This window comes from Nomia melanderi, chromosome 1, assembly GCF_051020985.1.
Source record: "Nomia melanderi isolate GNS246 chromosome 1, iyNomMela1, whole genome shotgun sequence".
In the NCBI taxonomy this organism is placed as follows: Eukaryota; Metazoa; Arthropoda; class Insecta; order Hymenoptera; family Halictidae; genus Nomia; species Nomia melanderi.
Window position 1 is genome coordinate 34253816 of NC_134999.1, and position 17238 is coordinate 34271053.

General features: G+C 51.9%; 1 long non-coding RNA gene across 2 annotated transcripts in view; it reads left to right on the forward strand.

The window, feature by feature from the left end:
- Nucleotides 1-17238, forward strand: part of LOC143175071 (uncharacterized) — a 172064-nt gene that overhangs the window by 9943 nt on the left and 144883 nt on the right. Inside the window, exon 1 of one of the 2 annotated variants that reach the window (XR_012999691.1) lies at nucleotides 5863-6655. The exons of the other annotated variant lie outside the window; for it this stretch is intronic. This is a non-coding gene — a long non-coding RNA (uncharacterized LOC143175071). Of the gene's footprint in view, nucleotides 1-5862; nucleotides 6656-17238 lie in introns of those variants that run through there. 2 annotated transcript variants of the gene reach the window in all.

Below are 17238 nucleotides of genomic sequence, written 5' to 3' on the forward strand. Positions count from 1 at the left end.
GGAAAAGGAACGTCTGTCGTCGTTTCGCGAATTAATTCGGCCTGTCGGAAGACGAATGCCGCGATCGGCGATTTCCTTTCCAACGTTTCTCGCCCCCTCCGTCGGGAAAAACGCGGGCATTGACGCGTAACGCGACGGACTCGCCGTTTTCCGGAACGTCGAAACGGAGGGGGACGTTAGAAACTGCCGCGACAACCTTCGACGATGATCGAGGAATCGCGCGGAAACGTTCATTGCCGCGGACACCTGTGCTCCCGGTCCCGGGAATCTAACCCTTCGCAGGACGGAGCGTGGGGAGGAAGTGGTCCGTAGCCGCGGCTGCGAGAATATTGTCCTCGACGGCGACGCCGGGCGTCGTCGACGGAATTTTCGTCGTCGGATGCTCGAACAATGAGCATGCAAATGATCGGCCGAAGATCGATATCGGTCCCTGGTTGCGATCAGAATTTTCCCGCGGCCGCCACCGGGGGCAGCTCTCTGCCCCTTCGACCTATCCACCCGCTCCACCACCCTCCGCCGCCCTCCGCCTCTTTCAGCCGCCCTCGTCTGCCCCCCGCGGTAGACAAAAGGGGGCCGGCGCCGGTTGACAATGGCCCGATGGCATTACGTATGCAGGCACAGGGCTTCGCTCTTTTCGAATTCGTTGCATTCCGCCTCTGCCTTTCCGCCTTTCGCCACCCTCGCCGAACCACCCATCTTTTTCCTTCCACGCTCGCCCTCTCGGCGGGCGCCTCTCTCTGCGGCCACGCGCTGCACACCGCACCACGAGCTTCCAGCCTCTCCTCTTCTCCACGATCTGCGCCCATCCTCGCGGGTCCATTCTGCAAATTGCAATCGCCAATCTGCTGGCCCTTTGTCTCGTTGCCCCGATTTTCCCTTCCTTTTTCCCCCGCTTCTTTTTTTCGCCGCTGTTTTTTGTACCTTGGTCCCGCCTAACCCACGATCCTGGACCGGGAAAGCGTTAATTGAGGGGGCGCGACCCGACGCCCGCCGTCCGAGTGTGCGGTGAATTTCTTTTTAAGATTCCCCGACCGCTTTACTCGTCGCGACGACTGAACACTGGTTCCGGGAATACTCGCCGGGGACTGTTCTGTCTTTCCACCGAACGGAAGACGATGATACGGATTTACTTTGACTTCGATGTCTGCGAGTAATCGATCAGTTGAACATCTCCGTTCTTCCTTTAGTTCCGCTGTTAAACCTCAAACTGTAGATTTCTCATGATTAGCATTAAGTGTGTAGAAGTGAAATTATTGTTTTCCGCGATTCGTAATTCCTGCGTCCATGAATCCGCAGATTTCCGCGAGATCCGTAATCAAAAGTGCTCCCGGACGCAAAGATTTCGACGTGACGAATTGAAAGGAAGCGGTGGGAACAGAAACGGGGATGGAAATGAAAGAGAGAGAACGAGTGATCGAGGGGGAGAGAGGACGGCGCCGGGGAAAAGCGCGAAGGCGGCGGGCGCATAGAATCTAAACTGCACAATGGATGGTAATATCGAATGGTAGGGAGTTGGCGTGCACGGTGCACGGTCTATTCAATGCAATAATTATAAATTGGTGTCTTTCAACCGGTCGGCAAATCGACACGTAACGAAGCCACTGTAACTGCGTCCACGGGCGACAACTTCGCGCCGCTTTTGATCCTGCTGCCGCTCCACGCCGCCGCCTCCGTCCCCGCGCCGCCACCCCACGACGGTGGACGCGCGAAATCGCGGTAATACAGAATGTACAGGGACCATCGACTTTGTGGATATCCTCTCGGCCGAAGTTAGCGGCCCCGTTCACCGCGACGAATGTTGCGTTCCGTATCGATCGTTCGCCGTCTGATGAGCTTGACTAGATCCGATTGAATCGAAAGGAAATTAACGGCATCGATCGATGTCGCGATGAACGCGGATTGTATTAGAATCCGATGTCCTAAAAATGGACCGTTGGTTCTCTTGATTGTTTATCCGTTCGGGGACTCGGTCGACTGTAATTCCTCACGGCTCGGATCTTCCTATGAATTTCATCCTAGACAATTTTAAAGAGCATTGTCATTTGTAATTAGGTGCAAGTTTTTTCCTCGCTCATCGTTCACGATCAACTTCGCCGATTTGTTACACGTCTGACCGACACTCGTTGAAAGTTTAGAAGTCTCTTTTATTAAAGTTTCGGACGACCCAACTTGTCGCGGACTCGAAACCGAACGAACGTAGCTTCGTAGAAGTTTCCAGGGCACGGATTAGAGGCGCGCGCGTCTGCGTAGGGTTAAACGAACCGATCTCTCGGCACCGAGGTTACGTATGCACGAGCAGGATAGTTCCGTAATTAGGGCGGAATACATGACTCATCGTTACAGAGTCCATGCATCCAAGGGTTCGCCTTAACATGGCGGATCAGCCGCGGAACCACGGAGCACAGCCCCGAGGCAGTTACCAACTTAATGAAGCTGTTTTCCGTTTAATTAGAATCCCAGCGTGATCCTTCTATTCTTAGACGGGTATCGCGGTTAATCCTTCCTCCCGCGATATTAAGACGGCAGCTCCGCTCCTTACAAAGCGGGGCCGCGTGCACAATATCACGGCCGCTATATTTACCGGGCCTTTATGCACTGGCGGGCCTGCGCGTTCGCGATTTTTATTGCTTCGGGATTCACAGCGATATCCCAGCGGCTGGAACTCGTGCGAAATTGCGTCGCGACAACCCTCGAGACTCCCATTTCCGCGTATGACACAGTTCCTTGCTTTGCGCTGCTCCTTTGGACGAGTTTCCTTCGCTGGAGCCGCAACTGTGCTTCGATTGTACTCGGTAATTCTTTTTATTCGATCTTCCAACGTCGAAAACTCAACAGACACCTAATTCCTAACTGATCATCACATATAATCACCCCTAGCTCCTATAGTTCGCATTTTCTCGTTTCATATCGCAACTATCAATCCCTTATTTCTCAAATCATATTTCCTTAAAATCTGAACAATCACCTTTATCCCTATGATTCGCGACAATCGTTGCAATCCAGTTACCACTGTCGTCGCCCCTAGAAAACAATCCACCCATTTCCCTACAGAAACTAGATCCTCGAGCAAGAAAAGTTCTCGCGTATCCTGTCGATCGGATAAAACGTCTGGTCCTCTGAGTTCCAGGAAGACGCTTCGAAGCTGAAGACGGCGCGGGCGTCGGCACTCGTCGCCGTCGTCGTCGTCGTCGTCGTCGGTGGTAGCGGTGGCGGCGGCGGCGGCGGCGGCGGCGGCGGCCATGCCGTGGGGCCGGCGCTCTTTTATTTCGAAAACAATGGAAGGGCGCTTTGTTTCAGGCATTGTCAGGCGGACAGTAACGCGCGCACAAAAGTTATAATGAAACGCTATTTATTTAAATGTATAGGTGCCACGGTGCAACCAGCGAGGTGGCCCCCCTCGGCTTTCCTTCGTCTCCACCCGTCCCCCCGGCGACTTGCGACTCTTTCTTTGTGCACGTGCACCAACACTCCGCCGCGGACCGAGCCGTTCTTATTCCGTATTCTTTTATCCCGCTATCACATTTACGGTGCCATTCTTCCCGCGGCAATTGTCTTCTTAAGGCGATCCGGCCGGGTGGGGGGAGACGCGCGTGCGCCGTCTGGGACGCGTTTTTCCGCGACGCGATTAAAAATCGCGAATCGATGCCTCGGAATCCTGGACAGACCGGTGTTACAGCCTTTCGAAGGTTGTTCTCTTTGCTAATTATTTCACGCGCATCCGAGTCACTATTTTATGGGCGCTGTGTACTCGTGCGTCGATCGATGATGTTCTCATCGAAGAATGATTGAAATCGTTTGTTTCGTTGCCTGTTTCAAGTGAAATTCATTTGTTCCGCTTCGTACTTTGATTAGTCGCTAGTTGAAGAGCTCCGGTGTATATTTGATGGAACTGGCTGGCAGAGGACATTGTTGTTTCAGGACTTTTCCTGTGAATCATTCCCTTGTTCTCGAAATAACGGGCAAACATGATTCACGTGCGCTTGCTGCGCAAAAATGCAGGAAATGTGTATAAGAAGGATTCTGGCTTCTTTGATAACCGATATCGATAATTCCTGCTGCAGCGGGATTAAATGTAGTCCTCTGGCTCCGTGCTCCATGTCTGGCGAGTCATTAAAGTCCTGCGAGGAACCGAACCGGAAGGGGTGCTCGTTTCGCCGATGCATCTGGACCGCAGGAGCTCCGCATGAGAAAGTAGTACCGATAACAATTGGTTCCATTGGCGATCCAATGAACACGGTAACTCGATATCTCTCTGGGGGACGGACTAATTGATTGAGGCAAATAGAATGATGATTTTATGATGACCGAGGCTGTCCAGTTTCCATTGACCTGCCTGTTAGGACCGAAAGAATTATCTACGTGTCTGGCCGCGGTCTGCCGTTCGGTTGATTTCTTTCTTTCATAATAATCTTGCATTATTCTAACATTTCAATTTCATTTCGAACAAATCCACAATCGCAAACAGACGCTTCTCTACATTCTATCTTGCTCATTGATTTCTACACAAAATCTCAACGCGATATCGTTCTTTCCTCATTTCTCTGATCCTCATTTATAAAGTACTTTTCACTGCAGCATCGGTGATACAGTCGTTGCACCAAGAAAAAATCGTACGCTTCATTTTCTTAGAAAATTGGGGGAGCCGGTCGTAACAATTAGTCGCGTATCCGGAGATGTTCGGGCCGGGTGCAATTAGATACCGCATGGGCAAACGGCTGAATCGTTAATTGCGTCTCGTTCCGAAGGAGAAGACAACGGGCCCCGGGGCTTAATAATCGTTTCCTGCGGCTCGCCAACGCCTGCGCGGAAATAATCGTCAATCCGTCGCCTTGATGAAATAATGGTCGATCAGTTTGTATGACGAGAGAGGCGGCGAGCGCGGAAACGCGGATCGATGACTAGATTCCGTCGGAGGATCGGCGCGTCCCCCCTTCTTCCCTCCGGAGACAATCCACGGATCCCCCGTATTTCTTCGGAGGCGTTCTTTCATCGGCCGCGAGCAATTTATCGCGAAGCCCCTCGAAATTACGTCCGCGGAATTCCGCGACAATGCCCGTGGCGGTTCCATCGCATTCCGGCCGTCGGCTACGGTGCATACGAGCCAAGGTGCATCTCCCGGCTCCTCCGTTTTCTTATACCTTTAACCCTGAGACCAGCGGCATGCAGTATCACCAGGAAGCTGTAATTATTTTAATCCTCCATTTTTTTAATTTATTAACACCACAGACTACTATCTTAAGTCTTCACTGTTTCAATCTACGTGAAATTCTTATCAGAATTAAACGAATGAATGACACATGATTAAACCTGCAACTTGGAAGTTCTAGTTATTTCAATCTTCCATTTGTCTATCGAAATTAGACTGGTATCTTAAGTCTTCACATTCTCAATCTACTTAAAATTCTCGTTAAAATCAAACGAACGAATGAAACAGTTGAACTTGAAACTCAGAGGTTGAAATTATTTCAATCTTTCATTCGTTCAAATTACCAAAATTGCAGGCTAGTATCTTAATCTACTTGAAATCCTCATTGGAATCAAACGAACGAATTAAATACGGTTAAACCTCTTTTCAAATTGGACTCGAGAGATTGAAGACGACAGAGCCGAGCGCGTTCAGTGTTACGATAAAAGGAAACGTGATGCACTGAAAGGAGGATCGCGCCACGCAAGAGAATTAAAAAGCTCGGCATTAAGGGGTTAAATCTAACTCGATTATTTCATACTGGTTAAGCAATTTACAATTTATACAGCATACCTGAACCGCGACGCGTTAACTGATCGGGGGTTGTAGTGGGGCTGCGTGGTGGTGGGGATGATCGCACGGCCGCGGAGCCAGCGATCAGTTCCATGCGGCGCGCGACCCGGTGAAGTACGTACGCGCGGTCCTTCCCTCCCGGCCTTCGTGAATCAGTGTTCCTCCGTCGTTTTCTGTGACATTAACCCTTCGTCGTCGACGCCGACAGTTCCACGTCCCGTTCGAGTGTGCCGGAAAAGAGTCTCTTCAACCTGGATCTACCGTAGTGACAAGTGTTTCCGCGTTTCGACGAGTGACAAGTGTCGCCAATCGCGTTTTGGTCATCGTCCTTTTCGAACCAATAGGGAGAATCGTTCTAGAGAAAGAGGAGAAGCTTCGAAAACACTGGAGTCCGATGGAGACGAAGGATAAACCGTTCTCCTCGACGCCGCCAGAAGGTTTCCTTTCGAACTTGGCGGGACTTAGCGCGGCTGCGTCCGAGCAGCGCGCAGCTTCGATCCTCGATCGCGACACGATCGAGCGCGCCGCTTGCGTCGGTAAAAATCGCGTGGCGTCCGTCGATCGTTATCGCGTATTGTCGTTGGCGGTCCTTGGGTATTTTTCTGTCGCGTCGCGTCTTAGCTCCCCGTCTCGATCGTCGTCCGGCGCAGTCCACGATCGAGGAATCGTCGCGCGTGCGAGTGACGACGCCACTGACGCGAGGACAATGCTCGGAATTTCGGTTTTGAAATTTTCCCTCGACGAGTGACACGCGTCGACGCGGCTCGATGTAGTGCTCGCGGATTGCTATGACGTTTGGCTTTGACTGAGTGGTCGGTTAAAGTGCCGTGTCCCGATCGAGGCCCATGGGATTCGATTTATGTTGCTGCCCGCAGGTTATTCCGCTGCCAACGCGCGGTAAGTTCGAAATTGGAGGACGCGGATGGATGGAACACGCGCGCCGATGTCTGGATCTAAATGTAATATTTTTCTTTCGCAGGATTCCCTTATTTCAAATGTTCGATGATAAATGTAATTTGTTTTTCGTTTGAAAGAACAGCCTTTAGTTCTCTTTTCTCTACGCGTTATTGCAGTCTGCCACCTGTGGACAAAGATAATATTGCTGTAGGGAATTCCTCTTTAACAATAAGAGTATTTTTGTTAATCAATTTGCTGCAATAAGTCTGGGCACTGGCGAGCGTGGATCGTCCATCCACTTGTTTACATGAACATTCTCCCTGCACATTGATTATAAATGTACGCGATTAGATAACTCCGATCGGAACCGGCTGTTTACACTATGGCGTGATGTCTTATCGAGGCCGCAGATTCTATTATTTGTCTTCGCGTAATTTTTAGCGATCAAGAGTACACTAGCCGGTCGCGTTTCCGCTATCTTTCCCCCGGCGAGCATCGGCTATGAAAACGCCTTGGACCAGGAGGGTTTTGAAAAACGCACGTGTCGTTGCTCCGAGTGATCATCGAAACGTCCGCGAACGAGGGGATAATAGGCGGGCAGGTAAAACTCCGCGCGATCCACAGACTCATTGTTTCCGATCATCAGGGGACCGTGGAAAGCTCTCGATCCGCGAGTCCCGTGACTTCGTTGCGAAACGCCACTTGGCTGGGCCGTCGAGTTAAAACAGCGAAAAACAAAAAGAGGGAAAGAGAGCGAAAGCGAAAAAAAAAACAAGGGGAGAAGGAAGAAATAAACGAAGAGGTCCTATACCGGGGGAAAACGAGGAAGCGATCAGCGATGCATAAGCGGCGGCCGATACAATCGCGCGCCGCTAGAGAGAAATTGAAATTCTTATCCGAGGCGTGCGCGGCTGAAAGGCTCCCGCGAATCGCATAAAGGCCTCATCAGAACGATCGCTCGAATATCCTCGTCGGAGTCCCGCCGAGGCGAAACCTCGCCGGAGAGAGAGAAAGAGAGAATTAGGGACGGGGGAGAGAGAGCGAGGTGGGTTTGCGAGGGCCAAAAACGGGGGAGAAATAAAAATGGGGGTAGGTAGGGGGTTGTGACGGAAGAAGAGGAGGCGATGGTGGAGGTGGCGTTGGATATAGCTGCGGGTTAGGCACAGAGGGGTAGGTGGTGGAGGTTGGTCGGGGGTGGCGAGCGTAGAGGGTGGGCAACATAAAAGGCCAGCAACCCCTATTCCACGCAGGCTTCAATTGTTTCGGCTAGGCAGCGTTCATTTGTTTTTCTTTGCGTGCGCTTTTTGCACGCTCCTCTGCCCTTATACTCTTCTAGCTCTTTCTCCTTCTCTTGCCTTTCTCTTTCGACCACTCTACCCTCTATCGTTGTCACCCCTCCACTCTTCCCTCTCATCGGCTCTCCTTCGTTTCCTCTCTGTTCGTCTTCGATGTTCTTTCACCTCGTTCCACCAATCCTCTTTCTCTCTCTCTCTCTCTCTCTATATATATATATATATATTCGTTTCTTTGGCTTCTCTTCGTTTCCACTCCCAGCTCTTGGCCCTAGCCCATGACTTTTGTTCACGCGACGCACGTCAAACGTGTCCTACCCTTGGCACGTCCATCTCCCTACGCGAGGTGTATTAAAATCGACCATTGTTACCGAATAGGAAGAGGTGGGCGGCGGTGACTCTCCCGTGGTTTCGGGGGTGGCGAAGGGTGCCAGTGGTCCTCGATGCGGCCGCAGGACTCGTGCCTCCTGAAGGCCTTTGAAATAATATGGCTCGCCGCACGCTCCCTCCTGCCGCTGCCTCCTTTGCTCGGAACGTGCGTGCACGTCCTGTAGCCACCTGTGAGCGTGCTACTCGGCCGAGAAAAGGCACGTGGCTGGCTGGTGCATCGTAGATTCCGGGTTCAACCCCTTTTCCATTGTTTCCGGAAAGCATCGTATAATTTCATTGATAGTCGAGCGTCCCAACGATTTCGTTCCTTCCGTTCCGGTCTCTTTCGAATCGTGGATCGGTCGATTTCTTGTTGGATGATACGGATATTCGAAATGAAGGGGCGTGGATAATTAACGTTGGATCTAATCGACAAGCTGACCATTAAACGTCGTTACGAATATCCCTGATCACCGAGCCATTCGTTCGAGGCAGATGTTACCGAAATAATGATAATTTACACCTGCCGGCCGCCCCTACTTCGAACGAGATCTCGCCGGTCGAATCTCTAAACCGATACCGCGGCGTGGGATAGCCGGTGAATTAGGCGGTGTCATCTGCAGGCGTGAAATTTCGGGTCGGGTTTAACCGTAACGCCAACAGCTGACAGGCTCGACGACGCGATAGCCTATAATAACCCTATTGGCAAACTACCCCGGTGACGGATCGTCGATCAAATTAATCAATGGGATCCGAACGGCGCCTTTCCATCGGAAAAACGATATATGTCCCCGCGTTTTCTATTCAAGCGCCGCTGACGTCCGAAATAAAATCGCCAGCCGGAATATTTCCATCAGGGGACCGGACAACCGTCCATTAAGCAGTTCGGACGTCCCAGGAAATTCCTGTGGATTAACTTTCGCTTGTTTAATGCTAGCCGCTCCCATTGTATTTCCACCTAACATTGTTCGTCGCACCGGGGGCGGATAAATCAATCCCCTCGATCGCCTTAATCGCCCGACGGATCCCCGAGCAAATTTCCATTCTGCGATTTTTCAGCGAAACAGATTACGGGACCCGTAAACTCGTTCCTGTTCCAGGACCCACCGGACACCGACCGCGTCGCAACATCTCCGCCCTGATAACGACGTAACGCCTCTTAATCGCCGTGACAGCCGTCCGAACGCGTAACGCCGTCACGTCGTCGGTCCCGTTCGACGCGCGCGTATTTTATTCACCGGCGAACGTGCGCGCGAACGACTGGTAACGACTCATTAGCCGCGATTCAGGATTCTTGCCGGTGAACAAACTCCTTTTCCTTCGTCTCGTCCCGCCGGCCGGCCCCCCTCGCGCATCCTATCGATTCTGTCCGTTGAATCCTCTATACGGGATGTCTGTCCCTCGCGGGTCTCGGCGCTTCGAGGCGTGGCGCGGCGTGGCGAGGAGAGGCGAGGCGAGGTCGCGCGAGCGCGCGCGGCACATGCGAATAAATCGTGGCTTCGTTACACGCGACTCGAAGGCGGCAAACAAATAGGGTTAATTCCACGTGCGCCTGCTAGCCTGAATACGTCGTTTCCGAATGGAGGTAATTCCGGTGACAATGTGGCCTTTGATTTCATAGAACCGCACGGTTGAATGACTACCTCCGCCCACCGCCACCCCCGTCGACCGTCCACCCTTCTGCCTCCCGCCCTGCCCGCCTCCTCGGTCACCCTACAGTCCGCCCTCTCGGCGGTCCCTTCAACTCCGCGAAAACCCTCTTCCATCCCGGGGCTGCAGCGAATATACATATAATAAAGTAAAGTCAGCCACCGCCGCGCCGCGCCGCGCCGCGCCGCTCCGCGCGCGCCAGGCTCCGGCCAACCCGGCCGAAAGGACTTTATTCAGTAACTAGCGATTCATGCGAAATCGTGAATCCGTTTCTGCCCGGCTTCGCTTCCACCAGCCAGGGCTGCTCACCCCTTCCTCCCCCTGCCGACGTCGCGTCCTCCTACTTTTACCTCTCGGTCCCTGACTCGCGGCCTCGTTCCACGCTGTACCTCCGCACCGCCCTTCGAAGCTTCTACGCCCTTCGACGTTCCCGCGTCCGGAAAGCTTCGAGACTTTCGCGGTTCTCGAGCTTCCGTCGACTGGCAACCAATGTGTCCGTCTGACTCGCGAAGGGATTCGTTGGTACCGAGAATCGATGATCTTATACAACTCTTGCGACGTCTGCTTGGTGTGTCGATCACTGGAATCTGCGTTTACATTGTTGTGTGGTGATTTATGTTAGTAGTTATTCGATACCAATCTCCGTATTGTAATAAGAGGGATGATACTCACCGCTGTAAAGTCTGACGACAGGGTTGCCAGATAGTCGAAGAGGACGTTCCACGCGTTGGACCACTGGTACAATCTTCAGCCTCTCGGAAATCGACAGGCGCGTGGTCCCGGTCTCGGCTACAAATCGTTCCGCAGGGCAAACGAGCGAATGCTCTTTCCCTAATGCGGGGAAAAGTGTATCGCGGCGGGTGGTAAATCTACACATTATGCAGACCGATGGGAGACCCCGCTGGTTACCGCGTCGACGCTTCCGGTCCGATTCCACGCGACCCTATCAAAAGGTGGGACCGTTGTTTCGCGGAGATGGAGGAACCGTGTCCCTAATTTTTCTCGATCTTGTTGGGAACAGTCCATGGAATTTATTTTGCAATTGATAAAGGTGGGAGGCTACCTTCCAATAAAACAGAACTAATAATATCATTTCCAAGAGAACAAGATTTTCCGAGAAAAAATTCGAATGTATTGAAGCTAACAAGTTTCAAGACTCTAATTCTCGTTAGTATAGTTCCTAATACACAATTTACAGCAACCAATTAATAGTGCATTGATTATTTGAAGTCATGAAATGTAACACTAAAACTACGAAGCAGTTCAATCGAGTTTCTGAAATTTCTCTATGGAAACTCGGAGAGTTTATCTGTCGAGACCTTAATTGATTTACAATTCAGTTTTCGTGCTGAATGAATTTCTGTAATAATTCTTCAGAGAAACATTTCCTATATTTTTAATAATAGCAACAAGACATCAGGAATGGTTCATTTCGTCGCGTCCGGTAGTTTTAGTGTTCAGAATATTCAAACGATCGCTTTAGCACCGTTTTCCCGCGCGAGCTCGCAAGGCGCTCGAAGATATTTCCAGTAGGGCCTGTCACGTTCGCGTCTCGCGGATACGTAGACGATAAAGAGGGGCAGAGGGTGGCGGTTCGTCGCGGGTAGGGAGTGGGGTGGGCGGTTGCTTTGCTGAAACGAGAAGAACGCGAAGCCGCCGGTGGAAGACGGGGGACGGAGAGAAGAGTTTTCGCCGCATTCGGTACTCCTCCGGCTTGGAAATATTTCCGAGGATTCAGCGAGTTTATTAAGGCTATTCAGAGCGCGTCTGCCTCTGAGACAGCATTGTGGATACAATTTAGTCTTATTCATCCCTTCGCGGATGTCTAAATATTTTCAACCCTCATCCCACCCCCGCGTCTTTCTTTCCCTTCGTCGTTCTTTCTCTCTCTCCCCCTCTTCTTCGTTCTCGCTTTCTTTCTCTCTCTCTTTCTCTCTCTCTCTCTTTCTCTCTCTACACAGGCTCGTCTCGTTCTGGCTCTCGTTCTCCTTTTATGGGACTTACGCCGGCTGGGTGCTGTTTTCTCCCCCAGTACCATCGTCGGCGCGTTTCAATCCTTTTCACCTGTATACTCGAGACCTTTGTAATCCACCGCTTTGTCCGCAAGTTGTTCCGATTGAACCGGAGTTGATCGCCCGTAAACCTCAGGCGGTGTTTATGCATAACTTACATTCCCAGCGTTTGGGAATGTCGGAATTAAAGGAATATCAATCTTACATTCCGTAACACCGTTGGTCCGAATAAACTAAATGGAAAGGCGACATTTAAAGTTACTGCTGGATCTCGATCTTCGTCGCTTCCTCGACAGATAATCCCTTTACCAGCGAAAGTCACGACAGACGCACGAGGTGTTGAATTTTCGAAACACCGCGGCGACAAAGGGCGACGTGAATTTATCGGGAAGCGATTATCGTCGGAGGACGCGTGCCGGCACGAAAAAGATCGATCGACCTGCTTCGATTCCGGTCAGTCGAAAGGTTTCTCCGTCCTTCGCCGGCTATTCCGAAGCGTTCAGGCAGAGCCGATGCTTCTCGTTCCTTCTCCGTCCACCGGCTGAAATTAATTTTCCCCTTGCTCGTCCCTCGTCCGGCTCCTTTCTCTTCCCCGGCGGTGAAGCACCGTCGCGATGAATCCTTCGACATCAAACGATTCTTTCTGGAGGCGCGGCTCTCGGCGGCCGTCGTCGCGGTGGATAACGCGTTATGTAAAGCGGGCTCTCTTCCCTCCGCCCCGTCGCTCCCGGACGGTTTCGCACAGTCCCGGACAGTCAAAGGAATCCTATCTTCGTCCAACAATACCGCGGCCCCCGCCTGGCCGATAGCTTTGTCAGCTCTCCGCCTAACAACCGCCACGACGACGACGCCGCCGCCGCCGCCCCCGTCGCCGTCAACGACGCAGCTCGAATTTTGCGCGACGATCGCGCGCCTTTTGATCGTTCGTGCTTCGAAAACACGGACGAACGATCGCTTTTTCTCTAACGCCAACCTCCAAGGTACAGGCGATTTTTCGGGATGATTCACGCGATCGATAGATTCATTCCTGGGGATCCGTTAGTTTGTACGTTTTATTCCTCGTTCCCTTGTTCGTCGAACGAGGCAGCGTATCCTGGGTTCTTAATTTCGACGCGAGACCTCAAAGCTCTCCAGTCGAGGGTACGAAGAAAGCCGTCGATGATCAAGAAAGTCGAAACACGAGACAAATGAAAGCGTAGATGGACTCTCCGATCTCTGTCCCCTCTGCCCGCTCTCCGCCCCGGCGTGCCTGGCGAGGGAAGGACTCTGAGGATCCCGCCACTCTTTGAGTCACTCTCGCTTCGCGCATTGTTTACAGAGTGATGAGTCTTCACACTGGCGCGAGCGCGAGCGCCTCTTCCTCTTTCTCTGTCCCCCCCGCTCGCTCTCTCCTCCTTTCTCCCGATCCGTCTCCCTCGGTCCCATTTCATTCCATTCTTCCGCGTTCCCGCCATTGTTCCGACGTTCCTTTTATACGGAATAAAGTATCAAGCGGCCCGGCACAATGTACCCCTGTCTTTCTGGGTTCCCTTTATCTCTTTCTCTCCTCCGCCCCCGGCTCCGGCCGCTCCTCGCGCCCCATCCCGTGCCAGCTCTCACCCTTCCGCCCCTTTCGCGAAATCTTTGTGCTATCGTCGTTACTCCCGCCGCGCGCAAGATCGCTTTGAACGCCGCCGATCGTTTCTCGTCCGCCGATGGACCTTAAAAAGGGACCAGAATTTTTCTGGATCGGTTGTTTATCGTGTTCCTCACCTTCCGGCGGGGGTGGCACGTGAATGGCCCTGCGATTCGTGAGAAACCACCGGGGAATATTGGAATCGTGGAATCTCGATCACTTCGGTGAGCTGGAATCGTTGAGTTTCTTAACACGTTCGCCACCGCGCGTCACGCGTGCGGTACAGCGATTCGTTTCGAGAGCCCAGTCTTACATACGTGTGACGTTGATTAGCGTCGTGATAATATTAACATATACTCAGCGTATGGTAATATTAAAATATCCCGCATACATGACGTTACAGTAAAATGCTTTATTCAGTTCATTCACTATGCTTTGAATGTGTAAAAATTATACGAATAACATATTAGGCGAAACAATTGTAAGAGAAGCACAGTCCGCAGTGAGGTTATTCCAAATTTGACCCTCGTCGCGAATATGTTAAAGAATCAGTTGTGTTTTGGAAACTAAATTTCTTTTAGATATCCAGATTACCTTGATTAGTATCTAATATATTTTAGATTTTCATTCCATTCCGATTTCCCCGAAGGATTCAGCGACGTTCGTGCACGATCGAAACGATCTGCAAACGAAACTCGCGGGGTATTTAATTCCGCGGCGCGTGTAACGTCTCGCAATCGCGTTTCGCTCGAAAGAAACCCACTCCCCTCTCGTTCTCCAGACTCCTTTCTCCGCATCCTGCCGGATTCGCGCAGCCGACAGGATCCCATCGCCCCTCCGTCCCTGTTCTTTCGATTCGACAGTGTATCAGATGGATGCGCCGGTGCTGTTCCGCTAATAAGAGCCTTTTCAGCGTGCACCTGGCCTTTGGAGGAGGCGGCGTCTACGCCGGGCCGCGTGCACAATTCGCGCAATTTAATGCCACCTGAATGCCGGTATTAATTAACAGTCGGCCGCATTCACGCTCGCGAGTCGCGCCGAGGCTCATTCTTATCCCGCCGATAGGTTGCTTCTCGGGCTTGAAAGTGCTGGAACCGGCCGCGGTGATTCCTTTCGTGAGCCCCTATTCGCGATGCGTCGCTGAAGACACCCTTTCCGTTGAAAAGCACGCGGGCTTTGGTGGCACGTCTGAAAAACCTGATTCCTATGATTTTTCTGGCAACGATATCTATCGTTGGATGCGTCAATTGCAATTTAATAGCACGAGTTGTATATTATATTCATTAAATTCACGATATTGTCCACTTTTCTGTTGGAACATGTCAGGTTATTGAAAGAAGTTATACCTGCAGCTTCGAATTTAATGATGAATAGTTCCTGTTACCCTTGAAGTGTCGAATGGTTCGGTAAGCTAACGTTCTGCATAGATTTTTCGTAAGAGGGTTCAGAGTCGACCGAAGCGTACTCTTTGTAATTGCACTTATCGTTTCGCTTAATAACTCCGTTGACCGACACCCTACATCTCATCACAATAGGAAGGTAGGGGAATCGGGTTTGGAAGTCATCCCGGGGGATGACTTAACCGAATCCGCAGTCACGCAGGGGTGTGCCCGAAAGGGCGACAGGAACCGCACGCGCGAGCAATGAAAGTCAAAGTTGATCGATGTAACGGAGACAGGAAACATCCGAGATCTGATTTCTGTCTCGTCGGAGGCCTCGTTCGACGGGCAGGGTACAAATTTTTATATTAAACGATTCCCAACTTCCTTCCAATCACTTTGACGCATACCGATACTCCCGCGAATACTGGAACAACGGGTTTCTTAAAATTTCAAGATCCTTATTTCCGTATTTCCCCCAAAATACGCAAGGTTGTCTATCAATCTCGCAGAAGGATCTTCTCAGTTTGAATACACTCGCGAGATAATAATTCCGAAATGGGTCATTTCGGCCCGCAGCGATTCCAAGTGTTAATATTTCACAATCGAGCGGCTCGGCCGTTGATGGAAGCACCGTTAATCGTATCCAACGCGTGCAATCTCGGAACCTAGTGCCAATTGAACCCCACTCGAGCGTAAGTGGGTGATCGGGCCGCGAATAACGAAACGAAGAATCGCGCCGGGAAGAGGGAAAACGGCGATCCGGGAGGGATCGCGCGGGCGAGAAAGATGGCAGGAGCCGCGAAGAAAGAGAGGCCGGCAGGGAGGGGCGGGAGGGAGAAAGAGGAACTCTGAAGAGACGACGCACACGACGCCGGGGCGCCCGTGCCGGTACATTCACGTACACGACGCTGCGTGACGTCACCGCATTGTTAGACGAGCAAGCATTGTAGTCACTATTGTGAGTCTCCGCCATTATTCTAAGACAATCGTCCGACACAATGAGACGGACGGGAGGATGAGTGGGGCGGCCGATTCTCTCGCCGTCTCTCTTCCTCACCCGCTCCCTTTCTTGTTCTTTCTTTCTCCGCACTCTCCCTCATCCTTTTCTTTCTCCCATCCATCTTCCTGCGTGAAGGTACTCCTCGTTTGGTACTTCGTATTCTTTTGGCCGGTCCTCGCAAAGTAGTCGATCTTCCTCGCCGTACCTCGCCTCGCCCGCTAATAGTTGCATTTTTTATTCGAGGGGGGAACCGCGGGATCGTCTCCTAAAAGATCGCTTTTCTTCTCGAACGGATAATGGAATTGATTAACCCCGGTTGTAAGGGATCCGTCCAGATCGATTCTAATGAATATACCAAATTCTATCAGTGATATTAACCCTGTCGCATCGTGACAGTCGGGGTATCGTAAACAACGCGAACGCGTCGATGCACCGCAAATTTCGATTCGAACTACGACGGGGGCGGTCGAAGTCGCGCGGGAAAGTTGAACGCGCGAGGTTCGTCCGGAGCGAGCGAGAAAGAGCGGTCGTCTAATCGAGTCAGCGCAATTAAACAAAGTCGTCCGGCGAGGTCGCGAGATTCGCGGATAGAGGCGTCTCTCTCGGTCTCTCTCCGCCGCTCGGGTTCGGCCGAGCGGTGGCTCGATTCTCTCTCGCCGGGTCTCTCCCTCGTTCTTTGCGGCTCGTCGTGGAAGTGCAGGGGATGAAAGGAGAACAAGAGAAGTACAGACAATAGATTCGGGCCGGCGGTGTGTTGGTGGCGCTGCATTGTCGCGCGGCATTGTTGCGGCCCGGTTATTGTGTCGCTGTTTTGTGACCGATCGCAAGGTGGCGTGCCTCGTGTGCGCGAACCCGGCCACCCCCGGCCACGATCGTTAGGCACGTTCGCGATTATTCGGAGGAACGATCGTTCGACGATAAACCGGCCTCGAAAGTCGTCCCGACCCGCCGCCCCCGCCAACCCGGAAGGTCGACCCCCGCGGAACCAGCGACACAAAAGTTTGCGGATCGAGCTTTTCTCCTATTGACGGCCCCCGCGGAATAAATGAAACAGGAGTCGTCGAGGACGCGTTGCTTACTCCCGCAGCCATCATGTTTCCAGCTGATGAAATTATTTGGACGACCGCTGTTTGATTCCCCCAGTAGCTTGAACCTTACAATGAGATTCAGTAGACGAGGATGTTCATTGTCAGACATCGTCATTCAATCGAAAGAGATCGTTGCTCTACAATTACACTCACAGCCCGCGAGAATGTTAAAAAA